The sequence below is a fragment of the Canis lupus genome, chromosome X (assembly GCF_048164855.1).
Source record: "Canis lupus baileyi chromosome X, mCanLup2.hap1, whole genome shotgun sequence".
NCBI classification, from domain to species: Eukaryota; Metazoa; Chordata; class Mammalia; order Carnivora; family Canidae; genus Canis; species Canis lupus.
In genome coordinates this window covers 5,960,378-5,977,657 of record NC_132876.1, presented here as the reverse complement: position 1 = coordinate 5,977,657, position 17,280 = coordinate 5,960,378, and the positions used below count along the sequence as shown (strand labels likewise).

At 52.4% G+C, this 17,280-nt stretch overlaps 2 long non-coding RNA genes across 2 annotated transcripts in view; one reads left to right on the top strand and one right to left on the bottom strand.

Moving 5' to 3' along the window:
- Positions 1 to 990: 990 nt before the first annotated feature.
- LOC140627405 (uncharacterized) lies at positions 991 to 3,231 on the bottom strand. Its single transcript, XR_012026171.1, has 3 exons — positions 2,775 to 3,231; positions 1,686 to 1,809; positions 991 to 1,427 (listed from the first exon to the last, which is right to left on the bottom strand). It is a non-coding gene; the product is annotated as an uncharacterized lncRNA (long non-coding RNA).
- LOC140627404 (uncharacterized) overlaps positions 2,646 to 17,280 on the top strand; it is a 55,735-nt gene continuing 41,100 nt past the window's right edge. The window contains exon 1 of the long non-coding RNA XR_012026170.1: positions 2,646 to 3,226. This is a non-coding gene — a long non-coding RNA (uncharacterized lncRNA). The remainder of the gene's footprint in view (positions 3,227 to 17,280) is intronic.

Genomic DNA, 17,280 nt, shown 5'->3' with positions numbered 1-17,280 from the left:
TAATCTGGTCCGGGTTGCTCTCTGTGGATTTTGTTCCGTGAAGGCCTTGCAGGCCTCTTTAGAGGCTGAGAGCGAAAGTGGTGGCCTCCTCATCCCCAGCCCCAGGGCCGAAAGCTCAGGGTCCCGCTCCTTAGCGCACCCCCAGTGAAAGGCAACCCATCACTCCTGTCTCCCTGGTACCGGACCGCACACTGTGCTCACCCAGCCTGTGACCAAGCATTTCCATCTCAGGCACGGACCCTGCTTCGCCTTCCAAACCCTGCAGATTCCTGCTGTGTGGACATGTGCGCTGCTCCTCCCCAGGGGGAGCAAGGGGGGGCTTGCCGGTTCTGCCGCCTGCTGGGCTCCTGCTCGGAGAGCCTTTGCGCTGAGGGTGCTGGGACCCACTGACCCTGCTGGGTTCCAGGGCTACGGCCACCACTGGCCAAGAGCCCGCTGCAGCCGGCTTCCCTGCTCCGATGTCTGGGAGCTCTGCTGCACTCAGGCACTGTCAGTGTTCCTGTGACCCCGGGGGATCCTGAGACCACGCTGTCCCACCTAGGATTCTGCACCCGCTTCACTGTCTGAGCACCGGGCAGGCAGGGCCGTCCCTCACCGGAGCGGACTTCTAAAGGTCCGGATTCTGCGCTCTCTGCTGCTCCATCACTCTCTGGTGGAGGCTGCTGGAGCTCGCCCCCTTTTGGCTCCCCCGTATCTTCCCATGTATCGCCTCCCTTTTGCCCCCCCCCCCCCCCCGCCCATCTTCCCATGTATCGCTTCCATTTCACTTCTCCACACCTCCTGTCTTGCAGAAACTGGATGCTTTTCTCTTTGTAGAGTTGCAGCTATTCTTTTTGTAGATCTCCGGTTCAGTTCTCAGGGGTTCAGAATGATTTAGTAGCTGTCTCGCTGAATTCCGGGGACCAGAGGAACTTAGGTCTCTCAACTCCTCGGCCACTTTGGACTCCCACCTCCCCCCCCCCACCCCCACCCCACCGCCCTGTGGTCTCATTCGGCCAAATGGTTGGGGAGAAGTCATCATCTTAGCAAAACTCCTTCAAACTAAAGAAAAATATGGGCATTGTTTTCAATTAAATGTCCCACGCTAGTGCTCCTGGATGTAAATGCTAGAGGAGAAATCCACCTTGAAAGAACGCTTAAGCCAAAAGCACTCATATAGCAGCAAATATCCTGAATAAGTATATGCATATTCAAAATCGTAGTGAACGAAACGGACGAGAGGCGGTGCCCAGTGAACAGAAATCTGCCTTAACGTCAGAAAAATCTTTCAACTGTATTTGGGCAGCCCTGGTGGCGCAGCGGTTTGGCGCTGCCTGCAGTCTGGAGTGTGATCCTGGAGACCTGGGATCGGGTCCCACGTCGGGCTCCCAGCATGGAGCCTGCTTCTCCCTCTCCCTCTGCCTGTGTCTCTGCCTCTCTCTCTGTGTCTATGAGTAAATAAATAAAATCCTTAAAAAAAAAAAAAAAAAAAGAAAAATCTTTCAACTGTATTTATCTACATTAACAAAATAATGGAACTAAAAACATCTGATCACGACTGGGTATAGAAGACTCCTTTGAAAGAAATTCAGCACTAGCTAATGGAAAAAGCTTCTATCAGAATACGATGAGGAAGGAATTTCCGTTTTCATTTCTGTGCAACTAAAACCTCACTTAAAAAAAAAAAGGAAGTCTTGGGCAGATACTTGGTCCTGGAGAGCCTGGATCGAGTCCCGCATCGGGCTCCCTGCGTGGAGCCTGCTTCTCCTTCTGCCTGTGTTGCTGCCTCTCTGTCTCTCTCTGTGTGTCTCATGAGTAAAGAAATAAAACCTTAAAAAAAAAAAAAAAGAAAGAAAGAAAGAAATGAAAGTCTTGAAAAACACACACAGAATAAACAACGTCCGAACAATAAATGAGGAGAAAGCCTTGGGGGACCCTGAAGACTGCTGAGCTGGATATTGAGTCTGGGTTGGGGATGCAGGGAACATCAGGGATGTGGGGAGGGAATGCAGCCTGCATCAATGCAGATGACAGGATTGATAGGCGGAGCAATTTCCAACTTCTGCTTCTGCTTCCCAGCATAAATCTGAGGCAAGGCCTCAGAGTACACATGACATTAGCCCTGGGGTGCTAAGAGGACACGGGGAAAGACAGGATGATTGAGGCATTGGACTCTAGAGTCTATGCAAATAACCCCCTGAAATCATCTTAGTGGCAAGGAATGCCCCTTAAAAAAATCACTTAAGTAGAATATACAGAATCAACCTGAAATAGAGTAGGGAGTATCAAAGCAATTCACACAGTAAGAAAAGGTATTTTTGATAAAGTATATATATAGTCTACACCTATATAAATACATATACAAACGCATGTATAACGGGAACACACACGCACATACGTGTGTCGCTGTCCGTATTTAGGTGATATGTACGTACATTTGCATACCAGCACCTATAATCTGCACACCTTATACATACGCGTGCACTGGACACACGCTAGGTAGAGAGGGACGGTGTGTTTCTCCCGATGACGCAGCATGTCAGGGGAAAACTCCCTGCAGTGGGCCCCGCAATACGGGACACCCCTAGACACCCTTGCAGCTGCTCGGCCGCCCCCAGGAAACTAAACCTTTAACACGATGTCCCTAAAGTCTGGCTGCTGGCCAAGGGACCCCGTGGGAAGGGGCGCTTCCTCCCGGCCCCTGCCCCTGCCCTGCCCCGGGGCTATGGGCGCTGCGGCTGCACAGCAGGCCTGTGTCCTGATGAGGGCCTCCTGGGTGAGGACTGAGAGCCGACCTGTGCCAGGACGCTGGGGGCCGCCGAACCCTGCTGTGCCCCTGCCGGCAGCCCTGGGCCACCCCGGGACCTGCAGAGCCGGTGGGGCCCGAGCCGCAGCAACCACCCCTCGGGCGCTCAGGGACGACACGTCGGGGCCTGAGAGGCTCGGTGTAAGGGGCACCGACTGAGGTCTGCAGAGAGCCGAGGCCGCAGCCCGCCCGAGTCCGGGGAGGGAGGACCCGCGAGAGGACCCAGGGAGCCTCCCACAGGTGTCCTCCTACCCCCGCCACGCAGAGCCCATCTCCCGCGGACGTGCAACCAGCCCTTAGGGACCCCTGGCACGGGGTCCGGATGTGACGTGGGCCGACTTCCGCCTCGGAGGTCTGAGGGAGCGGAGGGCCTCGTGTGGGGGGCGCATTGGGGTCCCCTGGAAGGAGGCCAGGCCCGGGCCGGCGGCAGCCGGGCAGCAGGTAGCCCCGGGAGGGGGCTTCGAGGGCGGGGGAGGGGCCCCGGAGGGCGGCGGGGGGTGGGGGGGCCCTTTCTGAACCCTGAGAGACCACGCGGGGGAAGGCGGGGCCGCGGCGTCGAGCTGAGGCCTGGATGCCAGGGCCTGGGGCAGTGGCCTGAGAGGGGCAGGGACACAGGGAGTGCCGGTGGGGACGCGGTGACACGGCGGGGACCCAGGAGCCCAGGACAGAGGGGACCCGGCAGAGGTCAGGGCCCACGGTGAGCCCGGGAAGGCCACGAAGGAGCGGGATGAGGCCAGATGGAGGCGGCGGGTGCGGCAGGCCTGGCACATCCGGGTACCCGAGAGCCTGGGGCCTGGTGTGGCGGGAGCAGACGCTGAGGGCTGAGGGGAGGGTCCCGGGGCTAAGGGGAGGCGAGGGATGGACCCTAAGAGGGACAGGGGGGACCCGGCGGAGGGTAACAAGGGCTGTGAGGCCCCCTGGGATGGGGACTTGCCCTCACGTGGGAGTATTGGTGCTCAGACTTCCACATCCGGGCCTCCCGAGACAATGGGGGCCCCTGGTGTCAGGAGCAGGGCCTAGGACACGTGGGCAGAGGGGAGGGCCCCGGGTGCTGCTGGGAATCCCAGTGAGGATGCAGAAGAGGCCCGGGGGACCCCACACCCCAGCCCAGAGTTAGTCCGGGGAAGGTCGTGGGAGGTGGGATGGGAACACGTGGTGAGGCCCCACTTCCTCATCGGGGTCTCTGAGAGACTAGGTGTTAGGAGCAACTCTTAGGTGGTCAGACGCGATGGCTGAGGAGCTAAGGGAAGGCAAGATATGAATCCTGAGGGAGGACAGAGGAGACCCGGCGGAGATCAGGGCCCACGGTCAACCCGGGAAGGCCGCGGAGGAGCGCGATGGGGCTGGATGGTGGCGGCGGGTGCGGCAGGCCTGGCACATCCGGGTACCCGAGAGCCTGAGGCCTGGTGTGGCAGGAGCAGACGCTGAGGGGGGCGGAGGGAGGGTCCAGGGGCTAAGGGGAGGCGAAGGATGGACCCTGAGGGGGACAGAGGGGACCCGGCGGAGGTCAGGGCCCACGGTGAGCCCGGGAAGGCCGCGGAGGAGCGGGATGGGGCCGGATGGTGGCGGCGGGTGAGGCAGGCCTGGGACATCCGGGTACCCGAGAGCCTGAGGCCTGGTGTGGCGGGAGCAGACACTGAGGTGGGTGGAGGGAAGGTCCAGGGGCTAAGGGTTTGAGGGATGGACCATTGACAGGGACAAAGGAGACCCCGTCGGAGGGTCACAAGGGCTGTGAGGCCCCCCGGGGGATGGGGACCTGCTCTCCCGTGTGAGTATGGGTGCTCAGACTTCCACATCCGGGCCTCCCGAGACACTGGGGGCCCCTGGCGTCAGGAGCAGGGCCTAGGACATGTGGGCAGAGGGGAGGGCCCCGAGTGCAGCTGGGAATCCCGGGGAGGATGCGGAAGAAGCCCGGGGGACCCTGCACCCCAGCCCAGAGTCGGTCCCGGGAAGTTCGTGGTGGGGGTTGGGAACACGTGGTGAAGCCCCCCTCCGCATCCGGGCTCTGAGAGACCAGGGGGCTGGTGTTCAGAGCAGGGCCTCCCTGAGGGGGCAGAAGTTGGGCCCAGGTCCTGCTGGGTTCCTGGCGAGGATGTCCATGGAGGACGGAGGGACCCCGCACCCCAGTCCACAGTCAGTCCCGGGAGGCAGGCCGAGTGGAGCCAGGCAGAGGCCTAGGCGCCCAGGGAGCACTGCCAGCAGGGGGAGAAGAAGGGCCCAGGGAACCTATCCTCCGCCCCCCAGCTCAGCCCCCTCTGTGAGCTCTGGGAAGCCCCCAGGCTGGGTCCTGGTCCTGATGGAAAGGCGGTCACTCCTGTCCCCGTTGGGGTCCGGGTGGAGGTGAGGGCCTGGGTGAGTGGCCCAGCCTCGGGAGGCTGCCCGAGGGGCCCAGCGTCAGCTAGGGCTGGAAGCGAGGACCCCCGAGGGACTGAGACCCCCGAGGGAGTGGTTCCCCAGGGAGCTGCCAGCAACTCAGCCTCAGGAGGCTGCCGGGGGTGGGGGGGTGGACAAGCCCCGAGCTGCGTGGCGGCTGGTGCGACGGGGACTCCCACACTGTGGCCATTGGGCTGGAGCACTGCCTCCAGGGTGTGGGCAGCGGCGGGGTCAGGTGTGGTGGGAGGCAATGGCCCACGTGTGGCTCGTGGCCAAGGCCAGGACCGCAGGGGCACTGCAGCCCTAGCGATGAGACTATACTGTGTCCTGGGAGCCCCCGGGGCTCAATGACCCCCTGAGATGTGCCCTGGCTTGCCAGCCAAGTCTCCTAGAGCCTGGGGGCTTGGTGGAAAGAGCGGGGTTGGAGCCGCCCCAGGGCTGACCTGGGACGTGAGGGGATTGAACGTGAGGACCACACCGAGGACTGAGGGACCCTGGGCCCCAGCACGTGCAATCCAGGCAGGAAGGAGGATCCCGTGCAAGATGAGCCCGTGCTACGGTCCTGATGTCCACCTCTGAGTGTTAGGGCCTGAGGGCTTGTGCTTCAAAGGAGCAGGGCCTAGTGGTGGTTGGTGAGGGTGTGAGTGAAGGGCACACGGCCTGTGGGGAGTCAGGGTGAGGACCCTGGGGACGGCCTGGCTGGCCCCCCCGGCCCGTAAGCAAGGAAGCCAGTGCAGTGGAGGGGGGCCCTGTCCTGTGGGCAGCCCACTGAGGATGGGAAAGCACTGGCCCTCAGTGGCATGCTCACTTGTCCCTGGGGCGGGTGGGCGGCAGGAAGGTGGGCTGACCTGGGGTTGTTATGGTCTCGGTGTGAGGGGCAGGTGTCCTCTATGGGATGTTGGGGGCCCGGAGGAAGAGCAGGTCCTGGCAGGATAATGCTGGGGACACTCTCAGGAGCCTGAAGGCATCTGCACCCCAGGGCAGATGGGCCACTCTCCAGGGCAGCCCTTCCTGATATTGCTAGGGGACTGGGGGGGGCGGGGCTTTGCGGCTGTGACCTGCCTGGCAGGGGACACAGGACAGGACGGAGACATACGACATAACAGGGTACCTTCCCCTGCTCCTCTCCCAGTTCTCAGGGAGTTGAGGAGCCCCCTGGGAGAGGTCCTAGTCAGAGTGTAGGAGGAGGCCCACCTGGATGATAGATGCCCAGGAGTCCCGGGGCCTGCCAAGAGTCTGTGTGAGGAACCCCGCCCACCCCACATTGAAGGAATGAGTGGCTCCCAAGCCAGCCCTCAGGCCCAGGAGCAGAGGGTCCTGAAATCTGGGTGCCCTTCCCTGGCAGCCCTGGGAAGGGAACACGTGGTGCAGCCTGTTCCGTGGAGCCACTCCTCCTCTCCAGATCCCTGGGCTCAGGGAGGGGAGGGCCTGGGCCTAGTGTCTGGAATCAGGTCAGCAGAGAAGGCGGGTGCCCTGACATGGCCCTGGGGGGGTCGAGGTGAGAAATGGCTCAGGGAGAGGAGGGCCTGCGTCTCAGTGTCTGGAATCAGGTCAGCAGAGAAGGCGGGTGCCCTGACATGGCCCTGGGGGGGGGTTGAGGTGAGAAATGAGGGGATGCCTCCCACAGCAGGATCCCTAAGGACCATGTCTGGGCCATGGGGAGAGGCGGGATGGGTGGCCCAACTGATTTCTCGGAACTTTGGCTGGTGGGGGGTCGTGGCAGGGGTCCTTGCAAGGAAGGTGCAAAGAGGGTGGCCTCAGGGCTAGCCGGAGGGTCTTCCCAGGCCTTGTGTGGGGTCCAGGTGAAGACACAGAGGCACCCCATCCCAGCCCAGATGGAAGCCAGAGGTGGCCCTGAACTTTGGCAAGTGTGGCCTGGGCTGGGGCCCTGGCTTCCTCCTGTGGAGTGTCGGGGCCCTGTGTTCTTGCAGGGATTTTTGGCCTGGGAAGGACAGGGCCTGGGCAGGCCCTTGAGAGGCCCAGGGGTACCGTCCCAACTGGACTGCCAGGGACCTCTCAGAGTGCGAGCCAGCCCTCCTGTCCACACTGGGCCCCAGGGCTGGGCTGGTAGTCTGCACCCTGAGGACCCTCCTCCTTCCCTCCTGCAGGGACTTCAAGAACTGGCAGCGGCAAAAGCAGTCCTAAGGGGGAAATACATCGCAATACAAGCATCCATTCAAAAACTGGAAAGAACTCAAATACAAAAGCTAGCCTTACACATAAAGAAGCTAGAGAAAAAACAGCAAATAGATCCTACACCCAGCAGAAGAAGAGAGTTATTAAAGATTCGAGCAGAACTCAACGAAATCGAGACCAGAAGAACTGTGGAACAGATCAACAAAACCAGGAGTTGGTTCTTTGAAAGAATTAATAAGCTAGATAAACCATTAGCCAGCCTTATTAAAAAGAAGAGAGAGAAGAGTCAAATTAATAAAATCATGAATGAGAAAGGAGAGATCACTACCAACACCAAGGAAATACAAACGATTTTAAAAACATATTATGAACAGCTATACGCCAATAAATTAGGCAATGGACGCATTCCTGGAAAACCATAAACTACCAAAACTGGAACAGGAAGAAATAGAAAACCTGAACAGGCCAATAACCAGGGAGGAAATGGAAGCAGTCATCAAAAACCTCCCAAGACACAAGAGTCCAGGGCCACATGGCTTCCCAGGGTAATTCTATGAAACGTTTAAAGAAGAAACCTACCTATTCTAGTAAAGCTGTTTGGAAAGATAGAAAGAGATGGAGTACTTCCAAATTCGTTCTATGAGGACAGCATCACCTTACTTCCAAAACCAGACAAAGACCCCACCAAAAAGGAGAATTATAGACCAATATCCCTGATGAACATGGATGCATAAATTCTCAACAAGATACTAGCCAATAGGAACCAACAATACATTAAGAAAACTATTCACCATGACCAAGTAGGATTTATCCCCGGGACACAAGGCTGGTTCAACACTCGTAAAACAATCAATGTGATTCATCATATCAGCAAGAGAAAAAACAAGAACCATAGGATCCTCTCATTAGATGCAGAGAAAGCATTTGACAAAATACAGCATCCATTCCTGATCAAAACACTTCAGAGTGTAGGGATAGAGGGAACATTCCTTAGCATTTTAAAAGCCATCTACGAAAAGTCCACAGCAAATATCATTCTCAGTGGGGAAGCACTGGGAGCCTTTCCCTAAGATCAGGAACAAGACATGGATGTCCACTCTCACCACTGCTATTCAACATAGTACTGGAAGTCCTAGCCTCAGCAATCAGACAACAAAAAGACATTAAAGGCATTCAAATTGGCAAAGAAGTCAAACTCTCCCTCTTCGCCAATGACATGATACTCTACCTAGAAAACCCCAAAGCCTACACCCAAGATTGCTAGAACTCATACAGCCATTTGGTAGGGTGGCAGGATACAAAATCAATGCCCAGAAATCAGTGGCATTTCTATACACTACCAATGAGACTGAAGAAAGAGAAATTAAGGAGTCAATCCCATTTACAATTGCACCCAAAAGCATAAGATACCTAGGAATAAACCTAACCAAAGAGGTAAAGGATCTATACCCTAAAAACTATAGAACACTTCTGAAAGAAATTGAGGAGGACACAAAGAGATGGAAAAATAGTCCATGCTCATGGATTGGAAGAATTAATATTGTGAAAATGTCAATGTTACCCAGGGCAATTTACACGTTTAATGCAATCCCTATCAAAATACCATGGACTTTCTCCAGCGTCTCAAACTTGTTTTGGAGAAACAAATATAATATTAGTCTATATTATATTCAATATAAATGTTCAGTACTATTGGGGGGGTTGAGTTCTTTGTGTTATGAAATGCTGTTGACATGCAATGTTATATTATTTCGGGTGTACAACGTAGAGGTTTGACATTTCTGTGAGTCACTCAGTGCTCTCACCATGGTAAGTGTGGTCCCCTTCTGTTGCCATGGGTGGTTATTAGAGTATTATCGACTCTATTCCCTATCCTGCACTTTTCATCTCTGTGACTCATTTGTTTCATAACTAGAAAGTTGTACCTCTTCAACCCCTTCGCCCATTTCTACTGTCTCCTACATCCTTCCCCTCTGGTGGTCACCAGTTAGTCCTCTGTTTTTATGAGTCCATCTCGGTTTTCTCTTGGTTTATTCATTGGTTTTGTTCTTTAGATTCCTCATAAACGTGAATCCATACAGTTAGGTACTAGTATACTACCCGTCAAAATACTTCACTACTCTTTTCACCAGTATTCATGATACTTGACGTTTTTAAGAGATTGTTTTTGATATTATCTAAGCCCTAAATAGCTATACATTCTTCCAAAAAATAAACAAAATAAAAACCCATACAGCCCAGAAGTGAATGGAGGGATCATTCTAGCCCTATGCTCACTCTCCCAGAGGAGGTAATAGCCATGGTTAACCATTCGGTTCTTCTATGTTCTGCCTTTCTTTGCCACTGCCCACCCCCTTTCTCTCCCACATACAAGATGCTGTTACTTTTCTTCTTATTCAATGGGGTTCTACCTAGGATTTCAGGGAGCCAGGAAGGAATTCGGAAGCGGCATGAAAACCTCCCAAGGAAGCGCCAGAACCTGGTCTCCTCCCTTCCTGCGCCCCTGGGTGGGCATTGCTCACACAGGGATGTGGATAAAGAGTCTGTGAGGAAATGGTTTTGAGCTTCTTTTGTGAGACCCTCTGATGAAAGGTGCTATATGAAGTGTAAAGACTATTTTGAAGAGTCAGAAAGCACTGAGCATTTGCATAGAGGACAGAGGAGGAAAGAGGCCTGCATTTCTGGGGGCTTCCAAAATGGAACCTTTGCTTCCAATGAAGCACTTAGCTTCATTGCCCACTTCTTGGCTTCTGACTCTCTCTCAGGGTGGCAGCATGCAAGGCCCCTGTTGTCCTGATCCTTGGGGTCCTCGGGAGAGCAACACAGTCCCCGCACAGAAACACTGTTCATGTGGGCTGGTCTTTCACTGGAGACGTCTTCCCCTTACCTATGGAAAGTCCAAAGTCTATCTCAGTGGTCCTGTCAGGGCTTCTAGAAAGTTCCCCAGCGGGAGTGTGGAGGAGGGATTGCAAGAGCCTGAGAGAGGAGACCAGTTAGAAGGCAATAAATGATCAGGGCCTGAATGCAGACAGTGCCCAAGGGAGGAAGAGAGCTAGAGACGTTTTTGAGGTAGAATTGGTGGATCCTGATGATTGAGTGAGGTGGAGACACAGGGACTGAGGTGCATAGGGAAGAGGAGGGGGGACCAAAGCTAATACTGTACTGTCTAGCCTAGCAGTGTACGAGGCCCCTGGTGTCATTCAAACTCAGTGGGTGCCACTGGACAGACCTGGGCTTCCAGATGCCAGCATTACCAGGCTGCTGGCATTGCCACCTTGATTTCCCCTTCCTCCCATCCCACACCTTGACATGGGCAGATCTATCCAAGGGCCGGGCCCATGGGCAAAGCTCATAAAGTGGTAGCCTCTTTGTATCTCCTGCGCTTTCACCTGTAGGTTTGGTCTCCGTTGGGGCCACCTGGCTTCGTTCTCGTGTGTTGAGGACGTCCATGCTTGCCCGCCGACGGGGTCTGCACAACGTTTGTGGCATCCTGAATAGAAGACGGGTGGAAGTCTGCTCACAGAGACAGAGCCCTGCCCAGCTCTCCAGGCCATAGCAGCCTCCCCCCGCCCACCCCTCCTGCAGTTTACAGAGCGGCACCCGAACACAGCACGAGCCCGTGTCCCAGCCTTGGGCTCTGAGGTGGACTATGCGCCTTTTCTTCCTTCCAACTCCACCTCAAGGATGAACTCATGCCTTGCAGTAGTCCACGGGTGGTCTGAGTCCCCGAAGCACGTGGGTCGGGGCAGAACCTCGGCCCGTCCACCCTGGTGCTCTTTGCTACAAAGTGGTGATCCGAGACTGGCCCCAACCACTGTCCGTCGGTGTGCCTTCCAGGAAGGTCCTTAGCAGGGTGGCTGATGGGGACCCCGCGTGTTGGGGGGGCGGCAGCGCTCCTGACACTGCACTCCAGAGCAATGGTCAGGTGCATCGCGTCAGCCTTCGGGAGACCCACGCTCTCCGTACTTGCCCTGAGCCGCGTGACAGGCATTACGCACATGGAGAAGCCGCATGGCTACCAATTCTGCTGCCCTGTCACGGATCGGAATCCCAGGCGAGCTGCAGCTGTCACACAGACAAGCAAACTCTCGAAGCAGAGGGGGGTGTATGGTTAAACATGAGGAGAGTATTCTGAAAGGAGACTGTCACCTCCTGGTCTCTGTCAGCATCATGTTTCCCTTCCTCAGTAACTTGTGAACCACTGGAGTAGGTAAGGCTCAGATTCAGGCACTGGACCACAGAAAAGTAGGAAGGCTGATCTCTCCTCCTCAGGACTCTAGGGGTTGGTTTAGTTTCCTAAGATCTTATTCATTCCTGAAAGACAGGAAGAGACACAGGCAGAGGGAGATGCAGTCCCCTCGCGGGGGGTGCCTGATGCAGGACTCAACCCCAGGACCCCGGGGTCATACCCCGAGTCAAAGGCACACACTCAACCGCTGAGCCCCCAGGCGCCCCTGGACTTTAGAGTGTTGTCAGTGCGGCAGAAGAGAAAGAGAGGGCAGGGGAGAAGGGTGGAGGTCAGAGGTTTAGCACCCCCGTGGTCTGGTGGGTGTAACCCGGTCTCTGGCAAGGACAGCGGACACGCTGGCTCCCTGGGACAGGACCCCCTTTGCACCCCATTTGACCCAGCCTCACTGTTGACTCCATTCCTTTCACTCCCTCAAGTCTCTGTGAGGCTTTAGAAATGTGGTCAGTGTTCCTCTGTCTGGGCTGGAAACAGAAAGTCTGTTCGCCCGTCGGGCCCTGGGAGCCCTTAGGGGCCTGGGATAGTTGTTTTCTGCATCCGTTATGATGGGGTGTAGCCGTGATTAGTTGGGGCTGCAGACAGCGGCTCACAGACCACGAGAGGTCATTTCTCTCTCAGGTGGAAGCCACAGGTAGATAGCTCAGGGCTGGTTTGCTGGTTCTGTTCGCCCACCGAGTGCTTTGGAATCCTGAGTCCTTTTGGCTTCTTGCTTTGTTTTCTTTTTAAGATTTCATCTATCCATGAGAGACAAATACACACACACACACACACACACACACAGAGAGAGAGAGAGAGAGAGAGAGAGAGAGAGAGAGCCAGTGGGAGAGTGAGAGGCAGAGGAAGAGGCAGAGACACAGGCAGAGGGAGAAGCAGGCTCTATGCAGGGAGCCCAATGTGGGACTTGATCCCCGCTCTCCAGGATCACAACCTGGCCTGAAGGTGGCCCTAATTGCCTGAGCCACCCGGACTGCCTGGCTTCTTTCCTCCACCATACATCGCCAGGGTTCTCAAGGTTCCCTCATGGTCCCAGCTGCTGTTCCAGCTCCAGCCATCCTGTAAGTGTCCCAGCCAAGAGGAGTGAGGAGCAACTGAAGAAGCAGGTTATAGGGCACAGGCCACAGGCTCTTCCAGGAAGGCTGCCGCACATTTTCCCAAGACAATTTCATGACACCAGTGTCTCATTGGCCAGAGTTTAGTCCCATGGTGACATTTAACTTACAGGAAGCTGAAAGGGAAGGCTTGAGATTGTGGAAGAGGAGGAAAGTGGCTCCTGGGGCAGTGCAGAGTCTCTCCTTCATCTTAACACTTGCCCCCAAGCAATGATGAAGTTCTCCCTGATTCTGCTGCACTGTCTCTGCAAGACGAGGTTGTGGTGGCCGTGTCCAATTTGGAAATACTGTCACACTGCCCCTACAATGACTTTTTGCAGAGGTGGGGCTGGTAAAACATTGCTGCTCTTCGTTGCTTCTCTAGGATTTAGTAATACAATTTCTTTCTTTTTCCTTTTAAGATTTATTTATTTGGGAGAGAGAGAGAGAGAATGCGAGAACATGAGTGGGGGTAGGGGCAGAGGGAAAGGGAGAGAGAGAGTCCCAAGCAGGCTCCACACCCAGCACTGCAGCCTGACACAGGGGTTGATCCCACAACCCCAGAATCATGACCTGAGCCAAAATCAATACTCAGATGCTCAATCGACTGAGTCACCCAGGCGCCCCAGTAATGCAATTTCTTACAGCATCATTGTTTGGGGATCCCTGGGTGGCTCAGCAGTTCAGAGCCTGCCTTCGGCCCAGGGCATGAACCCAGAGTCCCGGGATTGAGTCCCGTATCTGCCTCCTTGCATGGGGCCTGCTTCTCTCTCTGTCTCTCTGTCTCTCTCTCTATCTCTCTCTCTGTGTCTCTGTCTCTGTCTCTCATTTAAATAAATAGAATCTTTAAAACTAAACGTATGATTTATGAATGTTTCCTCTTAGGGAACTTTGGAACTTCAGTCAGTCGATCATGGGCTCTTAGCTCCAAGCTTCCCTCCCTCATCCCAAGCCACCTTTCATCCGTCCTTCCTGTCTCAGAGAAGGGGCTGCCCTAAAGTGTTGGCAGTAATCCTGCCTCTGTGCCCTGGTTCAAAGCTCTGCCAACCTCCCGAGGGACCTTCATGACAAAATTTTTTTAATTTCATATCTTGAACCTTCTATTTCTGCTCACCTTTCTGCCAAATCACATATTTTTCCCTCTGGCCCATACGTGTTTTCTTTCTCCTCCATCTTCTGCTTTGTTCACAGCTTCTGCTGTATCACTGCTCCTCAGTCCATTGCATTTAATATTTCCACCATTTGTATATAATATATGTGAATTACCTGAAGAGAATAAATAATTGGGAACTATTGGAAAGGAATTAAGATGTGATGAGTTTGAATATTCATCACCTTTGTGTCCAGTGTATTTTATTTCATTATGACTGTCTCCACCAATTCTCATGGGGTCTTGGTCCAATTACTATTGGAGGACGTCACCGAGGGCATGGTTTCCAGTTCATTCGTGAGCTGGACTCTAGCGATGGGAGGGTCCTCACCTCCCCCCCTGTCTTTGGACTGTGCATTCTGCTTACCTTCCCTGCTCCTAGAAGCTGCCAAAGGACATAACCCCAAGTTACCACATGGTATTGTGACCATCTGGATGGTAGTCGTGACTGAACCCAGTTATGGCTTCTAGATAAACTCTTAGGATTCTGGTGGGCAGATGTAGAGATCAACTCATCTTGCAGCCACCCAAGACAAGCCTCATATATAAGTTCCCTTGTTTATTAAACCTGCTATCTCCCGATCTGGAGTGGCCTGCATCTTTCTTTGATCTCTCCCTGCCCTCCATATATGGGACCCAGTTTCAGATTATACCCAGGAATCTCCTGGAAAGGTTACAAACAAACAATTACCTAAACTCATGGTTCCTTAGTTTGCTCATCTCTTAGATTGGTCTAGTGACATTCCCAACCTCTTGGGTTTTCAGGGAGGACGCCTTTTTCAACTCCTGTTACCAAACTTGCTTCCCCCAAAGGCTGCTTTCTGGTCCTCCCTGACTCCTGGTTCCTAGGCCCTTCCCCAGGGCTAATTACTCTTTACCTATCTTTCAGCCTGCCACCCCAGCCTTCTGTCCTTTTATGTCCTGGATTTATGGATTCTGATCAGACCTCTCCACACTGCCATGCCCCAGCCTCTTGTAATAATAGGCAGCACAGACACTCACAGTGGCTTTTGCCTCTGTCTTGTTACCCCACTAATTTGTTCAGCCATTTAGTCAACAGACTTTTTATAATTATAGTTAATAGGAACCAAGCAGTCACTGTGTGCCAGGCACCATTCCAACTACTTTACCTGTTAATCGTCACAACATATGCAAGAGGAATATTAAAAGTTTAAAAAGCATACTTTCCTAGTGATGCCATGTGGTCCCGAGTGTTCTTTTTGTAGAAAAAGATTTGATTAAAAAAGAAAAAGGAAAAAAGAAAGAAAAACAAGGTGTCTGATCAGTAATTCAATTTTTTACTTGTTATATAAGTCTATTCCGACTTGCTTCTTGAGTCAGTGTTGGTTCTCTGTGTCTTCTAGGAAACTCTACATTTTATACATTCCATCTCCTTTCTCCGCATACAGTTATGCATAGTATTTCCATCTAATCCTTTTTATTTGTATATTGTCTACTCTTTCATTCTTGATTTGAATAATTTGAACCTTCTCTTTTCTTGAATGATCTGACTATAGGTTTGGCAAATGGGTACCATTGGATTATTAAGTCACTAGCTGGTCCTCGCTTTGAAAAGTGTGTGGCCTTGGCTACAACTCATTGCTTAGTCATTGACCAGGGGCCATCCTTAGAAGATTGTGACTTTGGCTATATCATAAAGATATATCCCATAGAAGCTAATAGGGACTATCAGCTAATCATAATATTTAAGGCAGGACACCAAGTTGTTTCTTGAATGGGGAATCTTTTTTTTTTTTTTTTTTTTTTTTGAATGGGGAATCTTATAGTCAATGACTGGATTCCCCCTATACCTTAGAAACTGTGGCTTAGCACTGTTGAAATGTGGGTAGGGTACCTGGGTGGCTCAATGGTTGAGCATCTGCCTTCGGCTCAGGTCGTGAACCCGGGGTCCTGGAATCGAGTCCCGCATCGGGCTCGCCATTCTGCAGGGAGTCTGCTTATCCCTCTACCTGTGTCACTGCCTCTCTCTGTATCTCTCATGAGTAAATAAATAAAATCTTTAAAACAAAAAAAGAAATGCGGCTATAACAGCATTGCTGTTCTTGCCTTTAAAGGCAACCCATCTACACACTCCCAAATGACATAAATTCAAGTTTTTGAGTAGGAGACAGCATCTCATTCTTAGACCCCAAGCAGGAGAACAAACTTCATTTTTTATTAATAATATTTTTATTTAGGTATAATTCACATAACTAAATCCACCCCGTTAAAATATGTAATTTAGTGATTTTAGTATATTCATGGGATTGTAAAACCATCACCACTGTCTGACTCTAGAATATTTTCGTTACCCCAAAAAGAGTCATTCCCTTTTAAGGAATGACTTAAATGACTTCCATAGCCATTAGGAATCATTCCCCCTTTTCCCACAAACTCTGGCAGTAACTGATCTGCTTTCTACGTCTGTGGATTCCCCTGTTTTGGGGACTTTAACTTAGCACAATAATTGAAAGGTTGATCCATTGGAAGCAAGTATCAGTACCTCCTTCTTTTTTTTTAAGTGTTTAGTTCATTCCTTTTGAATGCATGAGTAGTAGGTCATTGTACGACTTAGTACGACATTTTCTTTACCGATCTGTTGATGTACACTTGGGTTGTTTCCGCATTAAGGGTATTATGAAACACTGCTGTGAATATTCAGGCACACGATTTTGTGTGGACGTGTGTTTTCAGTACTCTTGCGTATGTATGTAGGAATGGAATTGCTAGGTCATATGATAACTTTGTGTTTAACTTTCTTAGGATCTTTCTAAGTGTTTTTCAAAGTAGCTGCATCCTTTTACATTTACACGGGCTCAATCAAAAGCCAGAATCTAAGCCTATTGTGCCTTGTTGCTTGCTTTAGTAAATGAGATAATCTCCATGACCCTTTGTATAAGTTGAAAAGTTCTAGTAAGAGGTTGCTATTTTTATCGTGATGACAACAATATACGTATCCTGCAGTAAGTCGGTATGGTCATGGACAATCAAAATGCCCTGACTGCTTTAGGGCTCCAGTGAGAAAATGCCTGTGAACCCTGCACTGATGAACAGTGCCGTGTGATGATGGCAGAAGCCGCTCCAGACATGAAGGGATTTTATTAGAACTGGCCACTGGATGGTGGCAAAGGGCGATATTTGATAGATGTAATAGTGCCCTCTGGAGCGTTGGGGGATCTAAGGGAGGACTTCAGGGCCAGCCCCACGAATGACTATAACTACAATACCATGTGCTGCAGGAGGCCAAGGGCTTCAGTTTCACCAGAGCTCTATGAAGTACAAGTTTTACCCCCAATTTATGAACTCTCTGTGACTTGACTGACTTTATCCTGAGGCCATAACTGAGTGTCAAGTGAGGCTAGGATTTGCAACTTTAACGAGTACTCACTTGGCATTTACAATGTGCCAGGACTGTTGTATGTGCTCTACATAGATTACTTGACTTTGTCCTCCTGACGGCCCCATTAGGTAGGTACAACTGTTATGTATGGTTTATAGATAA